General features: G+C 41.3%; 2 pseudogenes across 2 annotated transcripts; both read right to left on the bottom strand.

Annotated features, from left to right (window-relative positions):
• Nucleotides 1–4,887: 4,887 nt before the first annotated feature.
• LOC306645688 (c-Myc-binding protein-like) lies at nt 4,888–5,277 on the bottom strand (annotated as a pseudogene). The gene has a single exon. The product of its transcript is annotated as a c-Myc-binding protein-like (transcript).
• Nucleotides 5,278–16,462: 11,185 nt separating this feature from the next.
• LOC306645569 (exosome complex component RRP43-like) lies at nt 16,463–20,439 on the bottom strand (annotated as a pseudogene). The gene is made up of 2 exons: nt 20,287–20,439; nt 16,463–17,493 (listed from the first exon to the last, which is right to left on the bottom strand). The product of its transcript is annotated as an exosome complex component RRP43-like (transcript).
• Between the last annotated feature and the right edge of the window lie 65 nt (nt 20,440–20,504).

The following is a 20,504-nucleotide window of genomic DNA, read 5'->3' as shown; positions in this document are numbered from 1 at the left end:
GAGGTCTGAACTTTAAAAAAGACCTGTCGTCCTGACTTGTGTAGGCAATCCACTCTCGAACCCTGCAGGGGGCCACCAAAGAGAGAGTCCCCTGACCACGCACACCCTGCCCCCAGAAAGGACGTGCCAGAGCCTGCACTTCCACACTGAGGGGCTCAAAGGGGTCAAAGAAAGGGTGGGGGACTGTGTTGTTGGCACCTGCCTCTTCTACTTGAGTTTACTTTGTTCTTCTTTCCTGAGCCTTATAGGGTGAAATGGCAATGATTTTAGACATTTTTTTCATGTTTTACATATTTACAATGTCAGCATCTCCTTTAAACACTTCATTCAGTTCATCCCACAAATTTTGATATAGTATCTTCATTGTCATTTAACTAAATTGAATACTTTCTAATTTTCTTCTGATTTCTTCTTTACCTGGGCACTAGCTGCCCATTCCTGGCCCCAGGCCAAGTGAGGGTAGGGTTCGTGCCAAGCCCTGAGGGCCCTCCTCTCAGCTCCTGAGGCCCCAAGCCGGTCTCACCTTCCTGTCCCCTCTGCTATGCGCTTAGCTTTTGAGGGAACACTCCTTGTAAGAGAGAGAGATGGAGGAGCAAGGACGTGTGTGGATGTGCGCGCGCGCACACACACACACACACACACACACACATGCACACATACACACATGTACACACACATACATACACACACATACACATATGCACACATACACACATGTACACACACACACATACACACATATGCACACATACACACATGTACACACACACATACATACACACACACCCCTTGCCACTTTTCAAAACAGAGCCCTGGGTTTGTGCTCTAGCAGTCACCTCCTGCTGTCTTCTGGTACAGTCCATTGTGTCCCTTTCTCTCTCTTTGGTTGGGTCTGGAGACCCCTCCACTTTCTTTTCATGGTGTCTGTTCTACTCCTGCAGAGGTTTCTTGGCTGACCTTTTGGCCTTGCTGCCAGAGTTAGGAAGTCCTGAGTGATGCCAGAGAGAGAGGAAAAGAGAAAGCAGGTCGCTGGCCTTGCATGAAAGTCTGACGGAGAAGTAATCAGACTGGGCTTCCTGTCTCCCCAGAAGCCAACAGTGACCTCACCTTCAAGTGTTTTGTCTCTGCTTAGCAGCCCCCAACCTTCTGCCATGACTTTCCAAGGACCCTGCCTTTTGGGAAACTGTTGAATTGCCCTGGGAACAGAGAGTTTTTTTGCCAGAAAGATCTCTGCTAACCTGGTGGGTGGATGAGGGAGTTACCATCTAGACTCTAAGGAATTTCCATTAAAATGAAAGGAAATTGGGCTGGGGTTGGAGCTCAGTGGCAGAGCGCTTGCCTAGCTAGCACATGTGAGGCACTGGGTTCGATCCTCAGCACCACCTAAATAAATAAAACAAAGGTATTGTGTCTGTCTACAACTAAAAATAATTTTTTAAAAAATGAAAGGAAATTAAGAAATTAATTTAATTCCAAACTCCAATCTAGTAAAAGAATCAATATAAAACAAAAGAAGGAAATTTTTAAAAAGCAGGTGCTGGTGAGGTATAAAGTAGAAAACAAAATCCTAATTTGGGGGGAAAATAAGCAATTACATAGTCACTAATTAATCTAATTAGCTTTGTTATTGTTGGTGGTGGTGGTGGTGGTACCTGGGATTGAACTCTGGGGCACTTGGTCACTGAGCCACATAAGAAGCCCTATTTTGTATTTTATTTAGAGACAGGGTCTCACTGAGTTGCTTAGCACCTCGCTTTTGCTGAGACTGGCTTTGAACTTGCAATCCTCCTGCCTCAGCCTCCCAAGATGCTGGGATTCCAGGTATGTGTCACCATGCCCAGCTTCTAATTAGCTTTTCACATGTGAAATTATCTTCTATTCTTACATGTAGAATCTACTTTTTCTAGAATTGCTTCCTGTATGATTTCAGATTCAAGATGGCCAGAAAAGGAACCTGCACCAACTTAGGAAAACAAGTAAAGCAATGATTATCACTCTGCTATCACTCTCATTTTAAAGTAATGGCTGTCACTCTGCAGGTCACTGCAGTCACATGTGGTGATGGACAGACTGACAGTGAGTTGCCCAGCAGGTTCCAGCTTGCACTTGGTCCCCCTTCTCACCCCAGAATGTCTGGCTCATCTTTCTCGCTGTTGGTCCTGCTAACACACACCAGCCTCTGCCCTTCCCCCAGATGATTTGCTGGGTCCCCCAGGCAGGATCTATAAAGAAGCCACAGCCTCCTGTGGACCTCTCAGCACTCCCCCTCTTCAGGGTTCCTCCTGGTGCCTGGACAGGCTTGCTCGCCCCGATTAGTTTCTTTTATCCCCTAACTCACTTTTCTGGATCTCTATTTTCCTGACTCCTTCTATGACCATGTAGGATTTGAGGCTCATAAATACATTCTGATCCTGAAATTTGGACAGTGGCTCTGCCCCACTGACTGAGGTCTAAATGATATATACCACTGTCTAAACTAATCCCATCCTGGACTTATTATTCTAGTCAATGACCTGGTTTCTTTTCTTTATTCTACTCATCACTATAACTATCTTATTGCTTGCTAATTGACTTTGTTGCTGTCTCCCCTAGATTCAGCATAAGCCCCATGTAGAGAGGAGTCTTGTTTTGCTCACTACTGTATCCTAAGCACTCAGAATAGTTCCCAGCACAGAGCCCTCACAAAGCACTCCATGGGTGGATGGATGAATTAATGGAAATAAAAACAACAGAAGCAATCAAAGTAGAGGAATCTGTATCAATAAAAATATATTTTCCTGTTTGTTACTACTTCCCATAAGAGAAGTTGGGTGGCTTCTCAACATGTGTGGAAATGTTTGCAAGAGTCTAACCGAAACATAGGCCATGTAACCTACACAAAACCCACTTTCAGGAACTGTGGACAAGAGTTACGTGCCCAAAAGCAATAGTCCGTCATTCCTTAGTGCAGCCGCAATGGCCTGCTTTGCAAAGGGGCCACTTCATACATGCATAATGCTGCCAAGAATATTTCCAGATCATATATCCACCCAAAGAATCATATACCCGCCCAAGGAACTCATTGTGTGGATACTGCATGTCCACACAGTGGAACACTGTACAATCTAATACTACAAAATGAAACAGGACTGTGTGTTCTGACAAAGAGATGTTTCTAAGACATATTGTTAAATTTAAAAAATGTGAGTTATAGAGTAGTACATTCAACATAGTCCAATTGGTATAAAACAAACAAAACTATGACTAGAAAGAAATTTAAAGCACATAAGTGAAATTGTTAATAGTAGGTATATTTCTGGAGTTAAATAAAGTTGGGGTTCAGGAAGGGTGTTAAGTGTACACTACATACATTGCTTGAATATTTAACTAAAATATGTGTATAAGTGTACATCTTGTATAATTAATAGAGCAAGCCAACATAAAAAGAAAAATGATCATGACCAGTAGGGGTTCTTTTTAATAAAATTTTCCTCTTTATATAAAAGTTATCATATAAGAAACTCCCAATAAATTACACTCAGAAAAATGTATTTGCTCAAAACCAACATTACCCATGATCTCAACATTGAGATAGCAACTACAGAGATATTTAATTATTTCCCAAATATGATAATACAGTACATTTGGGACAGGTGTTCCCCTCAATCGACAACATACAATTTATCTTTTTTTTTTTTTTTTTTTCAAGAATATTGCAGTTTGGGCTGGGGGCTGTAGCTCAGTCATAGACTGCTTGCCTCACATGTGTGGGGCACTGGGTTCAATCTTGGGCACCACATAAAAATAAATAAATAAAGATGCTGTGTCCATCCACAACTAAGAAAATATTTTTTTTAAAAAAAGAATATAGTGGTTTACCATCTACAATTTTTAACATACATTCTCATTTGACCCTCAAAACAACCCTGTGAGGAGGCAGCATAGATTCTTCTCATTTAACAGATGAGGAAAGTGAATCTCAGAGCAGTTAAGTGCTGTGCTCTATAGTTAGCAAATAGTTTGTCAAAATATCAATCTTTGGCCTAAAAATTCAGCACCCAACTTCCCCTCATACTTGCCCTGCCTACTTCACAGGGATAATGAAGATAAAGTGAATTCAAAACCAGAAAAATACTTTGAGGGGGAAAAGCACTATATGATTATACCCATCATTGCCCATGATAAATGGGCTTTCCTCTTCTCACTCCACTCTGTGCATGAACCAGAATTTTATATTACTTCTGTGTTCAACTCAGCAACTAAGTAAGGCAGGGTGATTGTGTGATCCTGTTTAAAGTTGTATCAGTTACAACCAGGGTGAGTGCATTATTAAGCACATTGAAAAACAGATGAGCTAATGTGCAACTAGGACCCAGCAAAGCAAGACAACGTGATCAGACAGGCGTGACTGCATAGAAGGAAGACGTGGTGTCCGAGCTAGAATTGGCACACACGCAGTTAGCTAAGGCAAAGTGGTGGCGAAGAGAGTTATTTGTTCTGCCTTATAGAAATAAGAGAAGATGATTCGTGGGGACCCATGCAAAAGCATCTTGTCACACAGATCTCTCCAGCTGCCTAAAGAGAATATGAACACTGCCATCTTCATTGTCAAGAATGACTTTATCTATGCTCATATCCTGAATGAAACCAAGGAATACCTCCATGCTAATCTCCTTAGCTAAAATCCAACTAGTACCATTATTCCTAATCAGATTAATAGATTCCTTTTTTAAGGTAATGAATTAGATGGCTGCTTAATTATTTTTCAGGATTTACTTTGGTTTCTTCTGCTTTAAGACTCAAAGCAAGTTATACTGAGTTTTTATTGGTGGTTCTCAGTATATGTGTTTATAACAGTTAAAGTGTGATAGGTGAATTTAACATATTCAAAGTTTTATAGCATCTGTTCAGAAAAGATTATGTACCATACAAACCATTCAAGTCGTACAAAACCATTTTGTCAGTGTCTTTTCAATGGAGAAGAATCCTATTTAGCATGCTCCTCCTCCTGAGGTGGTTCATACTGAGCAAGCTTTGCTTTCAGTCTTTTATTTTCTTCTCCAGTAGCTTCATATTTCTCTTTCATTTCTGCCAATTCTAAGCGGAGCAACTCTATTTCTGGATTTTCTGCAGTAGCAACTCCTAGGTGATGCTTTAAAAAATCCAAAGCACTATTAGGCTTCTCCGGTTCTTTACACAAGGCTACCAACACTTTGGGCAGCGTGTCCAGCACCCCAACTTCTCCAAGTACCTCCAGAACTGCTCACCCTTCCAATCAGCAGCTTTGTAATGGGCCATAGTGACAGCGGCCGTGGCGTTAGCTGGCACCGGAGACCATGGCTGGCTACAATTTATCTTTAACTGTCAGTAAATATACAACTTCCAATCACTGCTCTTCACAGATCCCCCATCACTGACACAGGCTAGCTCACACTCATTGACCCAGGAAAAACTCCCAAATCACCCACCTCCACCAACTCCCCACACACCAAGTCACTGAAATCCTAGATCCCTGACTTCCCCCTTGCAGGCTTCCATGATCCCCCAAGTCACTGACCTCATGTCAGTCTGTCAACTGAACCCCTCTTTGGAGAAAACAGACCAGGATTAGTCAGGGGCAATCATGGCAGTCATAACTCAGGATGGCTGTGGTTGGGTCAGGATGAATCCCTACTGGCATCTACTAATCCCCAGATTGATCCTCAGACTATCAAAACTGATACCCAGCAATTCTCCAACAGTTCACATCTCTAGTAGCTATGGTGTGGGTGTTGTTTTTCCCTACCAAGTTTTACACATTGGGAGCATGGCCCCCAGGTGGTAGTAATGAGAAGTGGGTGGAACCTTTAAGAGATGAGGTCTAGTGAAGAGTCATTAGGCCTATGGAGGGTGCTTCCACCAGCAGGAAGACAACCCAAGCATAGAACTCACAGAGCCACTCACTGTCCCCACCCCCCAAGCACCCCCAGTTCCTAATTTGCACATGCACTGACTACTTCTGGTTCCTTCGATCACTGAATTCCACAAGTTCCTATAATCACTGCATTCTGTATATCTCAACCAAATTCACATACACCAAATCACTGACCTCTACAGATGATCAATCCCAACTACATAAAGATATCCCCAAACTCATCTCTCACGATGGCTAAAGCCTGTAGTTCTCTAACTTGCTAATTTCTGCAAGACAGCCCATTCCTTTATCTCCTACCAACATCCTCCCAGACTTGGACTTCTGAGCTCTGTAAGCACTCAGTCAGTAATTGACACTCACCACCTCAGTAGTTGATTCCTCTTCCAGCCTCCTCTCAGATCCTCCCAAAGATACTCCCAAGGATTTCCCAGTCTTAGTTCCCTTCCAAGATGCTCAGATTCTCAGAATCCTTAAAAATCACTGGTCAAATTTCAGACTTCATCCAATACCAAACCCTCATGTCAATACTTCCAAATATGCTTCTGCACTTCAGGCCCTGAATCTGACCTCCCACAGATCTCAGCCACCCCTAGTTTCAGATCTTCTTCTACCTTGAAACCCCCAGGGAAGCCCTTCTATCTCAGATCTCCAGACGCCCTCCATCTGATTTTACCAAAGAGGCTCCTGAATGTAACCCCAAAGAATAGCAATCTCCAATTCCCTAAGAATACCTTTCACCTCAGATTTCTCTAATCCCACACCCTTCCAGAGATCTCCAACTTCAGATGCAGACGGTTTGATCTCAACTGACTAGAACATCATGATCATGGAGAGAGGTCAAGTTGTAGGTCAAGAGCCAGCCTGATGTGCTATCTCTATACAAGTTCATTTCCTATTAACCATAGCCATTTACTATCCACCTCCATATCTGACCTAACAGACTCTTGACACTCTTGCAACATATTGCTAAGCCTCACAGACCTCTAGCCTCTACCAACCCTAAAGGCAAGAATTTGATAAAGCTAGCTGAATCCTAGAGAAGAGACTTCCCTTCTTGATCAAGACAAACTTTAAATCCAGAAAAAAAGGTTTCTCTGCCTTTCTGTGGCCCTCCTGTCTGATGACCACACCTATGTATTTTGTAAAAACATTGATTCAGGATTCTCTTCTGTTCTGTGACTATAAAAGTTCTTGTAAACTATTCTACAGTGGCACATGTCATCATTCAGGTTAATTTTTTCAACTATTTATTTAGGTACTGGGATTGAACCCAAGGGTGCTTAACCACTGAGCCGCATCCCCCACCATTTTTATTTTTTATCTTGAGACAGGGTCTCTCTAAATGACTTAGGGCCTTGCTAAATTGCTGAGGCTGGCTTAGAACTTGCACCCCTGGGATTACAGGTGTTCAACACAGTACCCAGCCTCGGGGCAATTTGAAATCATGTTCCCAGACCATGGTCCCTCATAAGTGGCTCAGAAAAAGCTGTTTTCTTGTTTGCCTTCAAGCAGAATTGTTTTATGTGCACACCCCTATCCAGGAGCCAGAACTGAACTTACCTCAGATCCACTTAAACCACTTCAAAGAACCCATGCCAGGCGATTCACAGTGGCTCAAACCTGTGATTCCAGTGACTCCAGTTCCCAAGTCAGGAGGATCACAAGTCTGAGGCCAATCTGGGTAACTTGGTGAGACCCTCTCAAAAAAAAAAAAAAAAAAAAAAGGCTGGGGATGTAGCTCAGTGGTAGAGCACCCTGGGTTCAGTGTCAGAAAAAGAAATGCCAAGAATTACCAAAATTTGCAGACACCCGCAAGAGAAGACACACCTGTTTCCTTGCTCACTACCGATCACGATCTCAACAGCAAATATCCCCCAATCATTGGCTCTCACTGTAACACCCACAGATTAAAAATCCCCACACCTCCCAAGTCCCCAATTTCTGGGCTAAGGATGTGGTTCAGTGGCAAAGTGCTTGCCCAGCAGGTGCGAGGCCCTAGGAAGGACCCAGCACCACAGAAGCAAAAATCCCTGATTTCCGACACGGATGCCCCGGGCCACACGCATCTGCATGTCCATGCTCACAGGCTGTCCAGCACCCTGGTCCTGTTTCTAGGACACCACCCCCCTGCGCCCCAGGACCACCTCAGCCTAACCAGACTCCGAATGCAAGTGGCACGTGACCACCAAGGGGCTTTGGATGCCCCACTGGCCGCCACATCAGCCGCGCACACCCCTTGGCAGCCTGCTGACTGGTGAGCTGCAGATCGGCCCCTGCCCTCTGGGTCCCTGGTCCATCCTTGTTGCGGGGGCTCTTAGGGCGCAGCCACCTCGGGGGTGGGATCTGCCAGTCCCTCTGCGCCCACTCTCTCCCCAGCACCTCCATTTCGAGGCCAGACTGTGCTTTTCCCCACCCAAACTGCGAGATGGCTGCAAAGACTGGAGGGGAGAAAGACTAGGCACCCCAGAAATAGTCCGGTTTCAACCGCGCACGGGAGAGTGTGCTGTTAACAAAGATGCACCAATTATTTTCAATAATTTTCAGCAATTTTCTGAGATCTTTGGGTATTTTCCTCTTTTGATAAAAGTTGGTAAAATGGTCAACTGAGAGAATGATAAAAGAGTTGTAAAAATATAACCAGTGGCTATCCAGTGCCCTGTTGTGATTTCTTTTGTCCCTGGAGTAAGATAGTCCAATTTCACAATGGGAGTGAATCTCATTTTTTTCTCACACTGCTTTTGGCTAGTTCTTGGGGGGAGGGGGGGAGTATTTTTTTTATCATTATTAAAAAAAAAAAAAAAAAAAACCACCACCACAACCAAAACAAAATCTTTGTTGTGAAACAGCTAAAGCAGGATTTTTGACATACAGCGTAGTCAGTGTCTTACCATTCCTTTACTCATTACTTGCCATGTGTTCATTGAGGTCCTGCTTTGTGCCAGGCACTGCTCTGGACATTAAGGACACAGCAGGAAACCAGCAGGCAAAATGCCTGTACTCAGAGAGCTTATATTCTCTTCATAAAGACAGACAAAAATCAAGTAAATACATATATAACAGAATTGCAGGGACTAGGTGCTATGAAGAAAGATAAAGCAGAACTGGACAGTGACTTTGGGGAGAAAGATGCAGGGGAAAAGTGAGTTAGGTAGAAGGGACAGCAACTGCAAAGGTCAGGATATGGATGTGAACTCGACATGTTCAGGGAACAGCAAAAAGGCCAGTAAGAGAGAGCCAGCCACTACACTGAGATTCCACTCACTCCTGTCAGAATGTCAATTATCAAGAATACAAGGAACAATAAGTTTTGGTAAGGATATGGGGAAAAGATAAGCTCATATTGCTGGTGGGACTTTAGATTGGTGCAACCATTATGGAAAGTCATATGGAGATTCCTCAGAAAACTTGGAATGGAACCAACATTTAACCCAGATATCCCACTCCTTGACAAATACCCAAAAGACTTAAAATCGACATACTATAGCTATTCGGTCATATCAATGTTTATAGCAGCTCAATTCACAATAGCTAAGCTATGGAACCAACGTAGGTGTCCTTCAACAGATGCATGGATAAAGAAAATGTGGTATATATACACAGTGGAATATTACTCAGCCATAAAGAAGAATGCAGTTATGGCATTTTCAGGTAAATGGATGGAACTGGAGACTATCATGCTAAGTGATATAAGCCAATCCCCCCAAAAACATATGCTGAATTTTCTCTCTGATCTGTGGATGCTAACACACAAAAGGGGGGGGGTAGAAGTTTACTGGATTAGACAAAGGGGAATTAAGGGAAGGGAGAGGGGCTAGGAAGAGGAAAAACAGTAGAATGAATCAAACATAACTTTCCTAGGTTCATATATGAATACACAACCACTGTAACTTCACATCATGTACAACCTCAAGAATGGGAAGTTATACTCCATGAATGTACCATATGTCAAAATACATTCTACTGTCACATATAAGTAAGAAGAACAAATTTTTAAAAATTAAAAATAAGATGAAAGAAATGAGAAAGACAGAGAGAGAGAGAGAGAGAGAGAGAGAGAGAGAGAGACAGAGAGACAGAGAGACAGAGAGACAGAGAGACAGAGAGACACACCAGCTAGGACCAAGGTACTTGGGAAAGTCAGTATCCTTAAAGTAACTGGACTGGTTTCTAGGAGTGATGGGAAGACATTCAAGAGTCTAAGCTGTGGAATAAAGTGATATCACTAATTTCCATTTCTATAAGTTTGCCCTGGAAGTTGTAGACAAAATAGGTCCCATTTGTGAACGAAAATCACTAAAATGGATTAAAGTCAATAGCCATTGCTATATTTCTCATTTTTTTCAAAATAACAAAAATTTCTATTTTTAAAAGGGACCATAATGTGTGCCAGTTCTGTACGCCGCTGATCCAAAACAAAACCTCGGGTGTGAAACAGCTAAAGCAGGATTTTTGACATGCCGCACAGTCAGTATCTTACTGTTCCTTTACCCAATATTTGCCACGTGTTCATTGAGGTCCTGCTTTGTGCCAGGCACTGTTCTGAGACTTCCCCGCTAACCGCTGTGGATTGTGTGGAACCATGCTATGCTTCTGACCACGGAAACCTCCCGAGGCGCAGAGAAGGAAGGCATCCTGCGGAGCGAGCTGCCGGTGCAGGCGTCGGAGGCAGCGCAGCCCTCTGGCTGGCCACTAGGTGGCGGCCCTGCGCCTCGCGCACTCGCAGCCTGGGCGCTGTCAGTCAAACGGGCTCAGCCTTCCTCTGCCAGCTTTCAGGTCGCTTCATTTGCCTCGGGAGTCGCTGACCGAAACGTAGTTATGGGGGTTTCCCCCTTTCATCAGGAGATGAGCTGAACGGATACACGCGTCGAGAGTTACAGAGATCTTGGGAAAGCTGCTGCGTGTGTCACCCCGTAGGAACAAAAACTTGCAATCGGATGGATTACACCACGTGCCACTAAGCCAAAGGTGACAGTCATTTAACACCCAATGTCGCCTAAATTGGTATTTCTCTTTGTCTGAAACTTTTTCAAATAAGTGCATATTAATTATACAGGATGTCTAAACAAAACTTCTTCTGTAGTTGTTGTATATTGCTAGATTTGTAAATCGTGTATTTGACCAAAGTGGGTGGGTTTTATAAAGCATGTATTTCAAATCCATTCCATATGGTCTATTCAAAAATTCTTTTGGTCGATTTTGCATCTAAATAAAACTGAAGTGTTAACATCAAAACTGATGGTCACCAGGGAAAAATTAACTATCACACAAAAAAGAAAATTAACCATCAAATCCATAATGCAATACAAATTCTGCACTGATGGGTATTAAGGGAATTAAGAAGAGCAGAGAGAGGCTGAAGTTGCAGCTGGGTGTAAAGCCCTTGTCGGCTCTGGGCTGGATCCTGGGCACTGCAAACAGAACAAAACAAAGCCAAGAAATGCCAGCTATGCCAAACAGCCCCAATAGGCACATTCAATGGTCCCATTTTAGGCATTTCTTTTAAATTTCTCTCATCAATGACTAAGATATGCTTTAAATTCTATAATTTAAAACCAACAGATACAATAATTACAACAACTTAAGAGTATTAATAGCAACAGAACATCACTATTATTCAATTGAACCAGGTGGAACTGCCAATACTTAGCTGGTTTTTGACGTACAAAATGGCAATTTTATAAGGTTTGAAATTCATCCTGAGGGAAAAATCCCCAACCATAATTAACAAAACCATTCATAGGATACAGAAAAATATATTTTAGGAGGAAAAAAAAAGCAGGATTGAGCCACACCACAAAATCACAAACAAGCTTCAAATACAAGCGTGTTTTATGTGTGCGTTGGTTTCCCACCTGCCCTTGGAGGCTCACAGCATCTGCTTGCGTTACTGCACAGTAAATCGGGCAAACAATTCACCTACGTAGACACAACTTCAAAACATTGGCTGAACCTTCACTTCTACTCTCTGTCCCTCCTCCAGGGCTTCCTACCTTCCCAACTACAAATTACCTATATAGGCTAAGCAGGGGATTAATCTCCAACCTCACACTCCCTAAGTCCCACATCTAACACATTTCTAAATCCTATTTATTTTATCTCTAAAAACCTATCACTCCAGTCACTCTCTCCAAGCTAACACAATCTCTTGCCTCCATGTTTGAGTCTCTTCTGGGGTGTTCTGACAGCACCCTCTCTTCTCTTCCCACCACCTGTGTTGAGGGCCGTCTTGGACAAGATGGCACCTGGCAGTGAGCCAAAGGGCACTGGCTACCAAAGTAAGGAAGTACCCAAAAAGGCTGCTGCTGTTACTAGTTCCTTGGAGACTTATGACGTGTTAGTCCCAGGCTCAAGGATTGGCTATCTGATATCATGCCGTGCGTGGACAGCTCGTGATTTAGATAGTGTAATGCTGGCATTCCTCTGCATGCTCTCCTGCGTGAGAGAAAGCTTTGCTATAATTGGCTGATGAGTTAGGAGCCTAGGGGAGGAGAGAGGGAAAGAGAGGAAGAAGGAAGATAGGGAGAGAACAAAGAAGACAGAGAAACAGGGAGGACGCAATAAATCTCGTCAACTAAAGATTGGTGGTGTCTCCTTTGTCCGCGCCAGTTCCGCTGGACGGAACACGCCTACCCATTGCTATTCATTCTCCAAGTGCTGCCAGATAGATTTTAAATTTTTTATTTGTTCTTTTTAGTTATACACGACAGTAGAATGTACTTTGATGTATCAAACATACATGGAGGGTAACTCCCCATTTTTGTAAATGTACATGATGTGGAGTTTCACTGGTCATGTATTCATATGAACATAGGAAAGTTGTGTCTGATTCATTTCACTGTCTTTCCTATTCCCATCCCCCCTCCCTTCCCTTCATTCCCCTTTGTCTAATCCAGTGACCTTCTATTCTTCCCTCCCTCCACCTTAATGTGTATTAGCATCCACGTATCAGACAGAACATTCAGCCTTTGGTTTTTTGGGATTGACTTATTTCACTTAGCACAATTGTCTCTAGTTCCATCCATTTACTGGCAAATGCCATAATTGCATTCTTCTTTATGGCCAAATAATATTCCATTGTGTATATGTACCATATTTTCTTTATCCATTCATCTGTTGAAGGGCACATAGGTTGGTTGCCAGATGGGTTTTTAAAATCTTCCTCTGATCGTGTCACTCCTCTGCTTTTAAAATTCTTCAACGTCTTCCCATTTTTATAAAGACCCAAATCCTTGACATGACCCTCACCAACCTGTGTGAACTGGCCTTTGCCCTGCTATGAAATGAATTGAGTGCCCCCAAAATGCATCTCTTGATGCATCTCTGGTACCTGAGAATGTGCCTGTTTTTAGACACAGGAGCAGAGAGAGTCTAGTAAATGCTGGCTTTGAAGACTGAAGTGACATGGCCACAATTCAAGGAACGCCCATAGCCATCAGACACTGGAAACGACAAGCCTTCTTCCCTGGAGAGAAGCACTCCTGACCTTCATGGGGAGTATAGCCCCGCTCACACCTTGACTTCGGCGCAGTGTTACTGATGTTAGACTTCAGTCCCCCACGCAATAATACATGGGTTCTGCTTTAAGTCATTTGGGGTGTGGTGATTTGTTATAGGAGCCACGGGACACGAGTACAGAGCCCGACAGGAGCGCTCCAATGCCTTTCAGGTAGTAAGTGTCAGAGGAACCCAGTAATCAAAGTGGTGGTTTTCGTTTTGTTTTGTTTTGTTTTTGTTTGCTTGTTCATTTGTTTTGTGGTACCAGGGATTGAACCCAGGGGGTTCAACCACTGGCCACATCCCCAGCCCTTTTTTATATTTCATTTAGAGAAAGGGTCTCACTAAGTTGCTCAGGGCCTTGCTAAGTGTCTGAGGCTGGCTTTGAACTCACGATCCTCCTGCCTCAACCTCCTGAGTCACTGGGGTTACGGGCGTGTGCTACCATGCTTAGCTAACTAAAGGGTTTTTAACAGAGGACCCCGACTTAGGAAATTAGTGTGCTTGCTGAGGGCGGGGATTATTCCTATTTGCTACTGCATGATTTAGTTCATGATTTACTGCCCAGGAATTGTAGTTCCTGGCCAGGCATATAGCATGCACTCAATAAATACTAGTTGAATAAATGTGAGTGGAAGGGAGCTGAGAGCAGAGGGGACTTAATAATCATCAGACAAACAGGAAATAGGCAAAGGGCCTCGAGAGAAGACGGAAGAGAATAGAGGATATATGCCAAGGCTCAGGGCAAGCAGGAGGATTAAACGTTTAAGGCACAAAAGGAAAACCTGGGAGACTGGAGCAGAGCAAGCACAGAGGTTCTGAAGTGAGCAGAGGCTGGAGAGGGCGGTGCATGGCTTTCTGGGGCTGCCCTGACACAGTCCTGCCCACTGGGTGTCTTAGCAAAAATTAATTTTTCACAGTTCTAGAGGCTGGAAGTCTGAGATGGAGGTGTTAGCAAGATTGCTTTCTCACGAGGTCGCTCTACTTGACGGGGGGATGGCGGTCTTCTCCCCAGGCCTTCCAATGGTCTTCCCTGAGTGAGTGCGCAGGCTGATCTCTCCGAAGGACAGCGGTCACTGGATTGGGGCCACTGTGAGGACCCCATCTTACCGTAGTTACATCTTTAACAACCCTCTCTCTAAAAACAGCCATGTTGCTATGGTTTTGACTTCCCGGTAGCCTGCAGTTTCTAGCTATAAAAATGTACCCCACCTTCTGCAAGGGATCCAAGGTTGCAGAGGCGACTTGCCTGCTGCCCTTCACACCTGCCAGCAAATAAAGGCGCCATGTCTTGCTTCAAGACTGACCCAGTGATTTATTTCAAACTGGCCACAACATTCTGAAGATCATATTAGAGAAGAGGCACCTTGTTTGGTCTTTTTTCTTGGGCCATGTTTTCAACCTTCTAGAATGCAGAATGTGAAGATTAAAAAAAAAAAAAAAAAATTACTGTAGAAATTCACAAAGGCGAGAATTGGAGCTTTTTTTTTCCCCAAAGAAAATCACTTTATTCTAATTAACTCACAAAGAATAACATCAAAATTACTGGTTTAAAGAAGCCACACAAATATGTACCCAGCCCCAAATTCTATACCAACTCAGTGAACTTCTATGCAGTTAGAATTCTCTCTTCCCTTGCCATTCAGAAACAATGAAACTATTAAAAGAGATTTGACTCAGGATGTTGTATTTCATACTTTCACTATCAATTACATTTTTATGCTAAATTAACTTGGTCATCAAAGCCAATTTTTTCACTTCTTCAATTTGAACTTTCGTTTTTCAAGCTACTATAGCTAGTAAGCAAATTCTGCAAAGTTTCATGGTACAAGATCAACATGCAAAAATGAGCTTTGTTTCTATACAGCAGCAATGAACAACATAAAGAGGAAATTAAGACTGCAGTTCCACTAACAGTGACCAAAATGACACTGGGAGCCAGACTGATACATGACCCATTACTAATTGTGGAATTTTATGCAAATCATCTAATTACCCTTTACCTCAGTTTCCTCATCTGGAAAATGGGAATAAGTCACCACCTACTTACTTCTTTTTTTAGTTTGAATATCCATGTATATTTCACATACGTATTCCTATATATGTTTATATACTTTCATATACATGTGAATATACCCTAACGGCAATCAAATTCCTGCTCATACATTTTCATATATATTCAGTTATAGAATCGTAAACTTCAACTAAAACAAATTGTAAACACCCATCTCAAAAGAAAAATATATACAAATTTATATCCATTTAAGTATTTTCGTGTGTATTTTTACATATATTTCATATTTGTATTCCTGTGTACAGATAAAAATGTTCAATCCCCGAACTAACCCTATTTTTCTACCTTAGTCCTATACCAACCAATATACCTCAGAGAAATCTCTATACATATAAGCCATTTTACATGAATATACCTATGTATTTGGGGATATAAATTCATAAATTCACATAAAACTCATAGATATTATATATATATATATATACTCATTTCCATAGGCATAACCCAGATTTCACAAGTAATATAACAATATTGCTTACCTTAAAAATACCCATAGATTAAAGTATATATATGTAACTCTGATATATACCACCTCTATAGTCATATTTATATTCATATATATTGATATATATATTCCAAAGGTAACCCAAAGTTACCTAGACCAAAGTTGTAACTGAGAACTTAACCTAACCCTACTCATAATTGTGAGCCTTTTAAACAAAATTTATAAATATTACTTTGAATATCCATATATATTTTCACATATATATTCTGTATGTTTATATACATTCATATATATGTGTGTATATATATACACATATGTATGTACCCTAACAGAAACCAAAATCCTACCCATATATTTTCATATATATTTTTTTTCCAAAATTCTGAGTTATATTTTTCTTTTTTAAAAACAATAGCATTGAATCAAAAGAATTGTTCCTACTTCATTTTTTAAAAATGTGTCAGTATTTTACATTGTTAGATATATAAACTTCATACAGAAGCACAACCCTATGATTTTAAATAAAAATGGGGAAATGGCTTAAGGAACCAGTCATTGCTTTTTAAAAATGGTTTCACTGTACATAATATATATGAAAGTGGCCTAAGAAATACTAGAAACATCTTTCAGAAGAATGTAGTTTGATATTTATTTAGTATAAAAAGTTTGTGCACAGTGTAACAAATACAGTTTTCACAAATCTGTTTGGAAAATGTGACTTTTTATTTGGGTTTCATACTATTAATTACTTCATCCATGAGTTTTTTTACTTCTTTGTGTCTTGTAACTGCACGGCTCATACAGTCCTGAAGTTTAGCTCCAGTGAGTCCACTTCCCCTGGTTTATGAAGACAACAGAGTCTGCCTTCTTCGTCCATTACTACTGTTAAGGTTCCTGTTGCCAGATGCTCCTCCTCTCCAGTAGGGTCAACTATCAGCAAAGTGTCATCAAAAACGGCAAAGGAAGTAGCCACAGGGTGAGTTCTAATACTCAAATAACTTTTCTCCCTTAAATTAACTTCTGCTAAAGCAGTTTCTTCATTTATAGTGACTTCAGGCAATTGTACATTTTTTAAAGCCACTAACAACGCAAACGTGCAGGCATCCAAAATGTTTCCATCGTAGTCAAGGCAAACGAGATCACAGTACAGACCCCAAGCAAGCTTTCCTGAAGAAATGCACAAGTCCTCTTTCTGAATTATCTGTGAATTTTCAGTGACATCTGCAATGAACTGGCTAGCTACTTGGGCCTCTTCTCCAGGAGGTCCAGACCGAAATCTCGATGAACACAGGGGTGGTAGATCCACGTTAGGAACACATATCCTCTATCAGGAGCATCTGATGGTGGTGCTGCAAATTCCGCTTTAACTCCACAAACTACTGTAGTATTTCCCAGCCTCACTGAAGCAGAACCATCTGCTGTTCTAATTGAACCTATGTTGACAGTTGTGGTTCTGAATTCTCCAAGTCCTCTTCCATCAGGACAATAGTTTTCTTTCAGAAATCTCCTGTAACACTCCATAGGTTCCACAGTTTTGAATCTGGTTGTCCTCTTCACACTAGCGCGCCTGCGCCTGCGCCGACCTTCCTACTTTCATATATATTCAGTTACATAATTATATCCTAGATCTTACCAAAATTGTAAACATCCATCTCAAAAGAACAATATCTATGTACAAATCCATATCCATTTAAATATTTTCATGTGTATTTATATATATATATTCATTTGTATTCATATATATGAATAAATGTTCAAACCCAGTATATTGTGCTGTGGTCTATTTGATTCTTGAAGTTGAGAAGAGTTTGTTTGATGTACATAGATGCTCCATTGTTTGGAGCATAAATATTTATGATTGTTATGTCTTGATGTATAATTCCCTTAAGAAGTATGAAATGTCCTTCTTTGTCCCTTCTGATTAACTTTGGCTTGAAGTTCACTTTATCTCATATAAGGATGGAAATCCCTGCTTGTTTACTTGATCCACGCGAGGGATATGTTTTTTCCCATTCTTTTGCCTTCAGTCTGTGGATGTCTTTGCCTATGAAGGGAGTCTTGAAGAGAGCATATTGTGGGGTCTTGTTTTGTTTTACACACTTTGTTTTACACTATTCCTTTAGTGTAGTTTTTCCCTTCACTGGCTTTCACCTTTTATTTTTTTATTTCATCTTCATGGAATATTTTGTTGAGAATATTCTGAAGTACAAGCTTTCTGATTGCAAATTGTTTTAATTTTTGTTTATCATGGAAGGTTTTCATTTCATCTTCAAATCCGAAACTTAATTTTGTTGGACATAGGATTCTTGGTTGGCATCCATTTTCTTTTAGAGCTTGGTATACGTTATTCCAGGACCTAACCCTCCTGGTTTTGAGGGTCTGGGTTGAGAAATCAACTGCCTATATAGGTTTCTGTCTATATGTAATCTGATGTTTTTTTCTGACACCCTTTAAAATTCTATCCTTATTCTGCATGCTAGGGATTTTTATCATAATGTGCCTTGATGTGGATCTGTTGTAATTTTGCACATTTGGAGTCCTATAAGCCTCTTCTATTTGATTTACCATTTTATTCTTTAGATTTAGGGAAATTTTCTGATACTATTTTATTGAAAAGACTGTGTATTCCTTTGGTTTGTATCTCCATGTCTTCATCTATCCCAAGAAATCTTAAATTTGAGCCAGGCATGGTGGCACATACCTGTAATTTCAACAGCTCTGGAGGGTGAGGCAGGAGGATTGGGAGTTCAAAGCCAGCCTCAGCAAAAGTGAGGCGCTAAGCAACTCAGGGAGACCCCCATCTCTAAATATAATACAAAATAGGACTGGGGATGTGGTTCAGTGGTTGAGTGTCCCTGAGTTCAATCCCCAGTACCTAAAAAAGACAAAAACAAAAACAAATCTTAAATTTGGTCTTTTCATGTTTTCCCATAATTCTTGGGAGTTCTATTCATGGTTTCTTAACATCTTCTCTTCGTGGTCAACTCTATTTTCAAGATTACATATTTTGTCTTCATTGCCTGATGTTCTTTGCCTGTCTTCCAAATGATCTACTCTGTTGGTGATGCTTTCTATTGAATTTTTAATTTGGTTTATTGTTTCCTTCATTTCAAGGATTTCTGTTTGTCGTTTTTTTTCAGAATCTCTATCTCTTTATTGAAGTGATCTTTCGCTACCTGCATTTGCTCTCTTACATCATCCTACTTTGCAGATCAGTTTAACTTCATACATTCTAAACTCCTTGTCTGATATTTCTTCCACTGTGGTGTCGATGGATTTTGTTATGGGAGTATCTTGGTTTGCTTGGGGCTATTTGTTCCCTTGCTTTTTCATGTTGTTTGTGTGTCTGCCCATCTAACAGTATGGATCTGAGGCAGTAGAGTTTCTACCCTGTGGACTTATAGTGTCCCTGAAGGTTTCCAGTACCTCACTGTTTAGGGGGAGACAAATAATAACAAAAACCAATTCAAACAATTTACAGCACAAAGCCAAATAGTTCCTACTATGACATCTACAGTGTTAGTTATCAAAATAAACAGAAATGATATGATAAGTTATTGCCTACAATAAAAACAACAAATTTGGAAAAGGGTTTACATTTTCAAATGGTGGATAGGGAAAGAATAGAAGTGATATAGGATGTGATGATTATGAGGGAGGAGGAGGAGAGGAGACAGAAGCAAAAGATTAAAGGAAGAGTGAAAGAGAAAACAATAGTGATTGGTTATTAGCAGAAGATAAGAATCAAGGGAAATAGGAGAAATATATATATAAAGCAAAATTTTTTAATATGAAAATAAAAGGATACAAAACAAAACTAAAATATACTAATCAAACATCCTACTTCACACACACACAAAAAACTAATCCATGTAAAATAACTGGCTTCAAAAATGCTAGAGAGGAGAAGAAAAAAACTAGGAAACTGTATAAATGTTCATGTACCATAAAAGGTCACAATTAAACATTAAAAAAGAATTTAAAAAAAGAAGGAAAGAAAAAAAAATCTTGATGAAAAGTTAAAAAATTCTTTCCACTGGAATTCAAAATATTCTCAGCTTCTCTTCTCAGCAGTTTTAGGTAGGGACTTCTGGAGTGTGATCCAATTAGAACTTCTTGATTAGATGAATCCTTCTGTAATGCCACACTGTCTCAGCACCTCACTGAACCCCTCACAGAGCTCATCACCTGGTTCTGGGTATACTTCAAAAATTGCTTTATCTCATAAAAGCAAAGGCCACCAAGCTGCTGCTGCTATGCTGTCTGGGTTCCCTGAGGCTCCAGGGAGGTGATATCAAGCTCTGAGGGCTCAGACTTACTTCCTCCACTAAAGACCCCAAGGATGGCCTGACCCAGTGTGTGCCCAACAGCAGAGCCCACAGCCACAGCTGTCATCTGGGCCATCAGACCTGGCTGCTGGGGTGCAGCAGCAGGTGAACCAACTGCAGATGGCAGGGCAGCTGCTGGTGATAAGTGACTGGTGTTGGCCTGGGCACGGCTCTCATCTGAGGGGCCCAGCTCAGGGCAGGTCATGCAGAAAGTACAATTTCAGCTTTCACACAGCTTGGCTTCTGGAAGAGTTGAACTATTGGGATTGG

The sequence above is a fragment of the Sciurus vulgaris genome (assembly GCF_902686455.1).
Source record: "Sciurus vulgaris genome assembly, chromosome: 15".
NCBI lineage: Eukaryota > Metazoa > Chordata > Mammalia > Rodentia > Sciuridae > Sciurus > Sciurus vulgaris.
This window is presented reverse-complemented; position numbering and strand designations above follow the sequence as displayed.